Below are 1386 nucleotides of genomic sequence, written 5' to 3'. Positions count from 1 at the left end.
ATCATATTTGCTACTTATACAGAATGGATAGTAGTTAAATACATTGGGAAATTTACTATACATTTGGGGGAACTATGAAGGTCAGCTCTGTATAAGTTTGGCCTGAGGAAAAATTTTAAAACGAACCGTTTTATATATATAATATATCTTTACTACTATCTTGAGAGTTGGCTTAGTTAAATTTTTTTTATTTTTTTTTATTTATCTTTTTTGCTAATCGAGTGTTCGAATAAGCTTGCGCGCACCACAACTAATCAGGTAAGATTACCGCAACAATCCACGCTATGAGTTGAAAAGTCAAAAGTGCCAGAATTTGAATTTCAAAAATATCATCATCTTAACATTTAAAATTTAACATGATGAGGCTCCTTTAAGTCAAAACTTACAATTAATGAGTTATGCGGTAAACAGGTGTAGTGGGCCCAATGCTTACCATGTAGTGTTGAATAATGATCCAACGGTGACTGAAGATTCCTTTCAAACGCCAATTGGCCTTAGTACCTGAAAAGATTGTTTCTTTTGATGGTTTTGGTTGATTAGCCTCTAAGCGAAATCTGTGATACTCAATATGAGTTGCTTAACATAAAACACTACTATCTAAATCAGCTTGTCTGCCATGTGGCACATTTTTAAGGCCCACTAATCAAAGATCATCCTGATTGGTGACTTTTATTCATTTGAGTTAATTATATAATTTTTCACCATGGGCTTTGACAATACTTCAATCAGATGGTTAACAATCATCAATCTCATTTGTTAGTGGGACCCAACTAATGTAGTTTGGGAGAGGGCTATCAATGGATCCGAATAAACCCAAAATCCAATAACTTTGAATATGAATCAAAGACTTCTTGATCAACTATAACCCGATTAAATATGGGCATGATCCATTAAAATTTGAGAAAGTGTATTAATTGTATTATATCATGTATTAGTTTATTTTATATATCAAATCAGATTTTATCTTATCAGGTTTAGATCCACATTGAGATTTGATAAAAGTCCATTTCGATAACAATCCGAATCGATAGTTATCGGATCGGTTCCGGGACCAATCAAACATAACACTAATCCAATCCGAAACCCATCCATTGACAATCTAAGATACTTGGAGACTTAAAAATTATATTTGGAGACAAGATTGCAAACCAAGTCCTTGAAGTAGAGGATCTTCTCTCCTTATTAGTTTTCTATCTTGATATATATCACGTGTGGTTTGACCCATAAAGCAGGGTCTTGGTTTATGTCGGTAGAAGATCAGTGCAACAGTCAAAGATCTTGACTGGACCTATTTTATATTTTAAATAAAAATTAATTTTTTTGATAATTATCTCTTAAACTGTGTTTTGGTTTGACAGTTTCTGAATTAAAGTGAGGGGTTTATTC

The sequence above is a fragment of the Akebia trifoliata genome, chromosome 15, assembly GCF_017979445.1.
Source record: "Akebia trifoliata isolate Shusen 1 chromosome 15, ASM1797944v1, whole genome shotgun sequence".
NCBI lineage: Eukaryota > Viridiplantae > Streptophyta > Magnoliopsida > Ranunculales > Lardizabalaceae > Akebia > Akebia trifoliata.
This window is presented reverse-complemented; position numbering follows the sequence as displayed.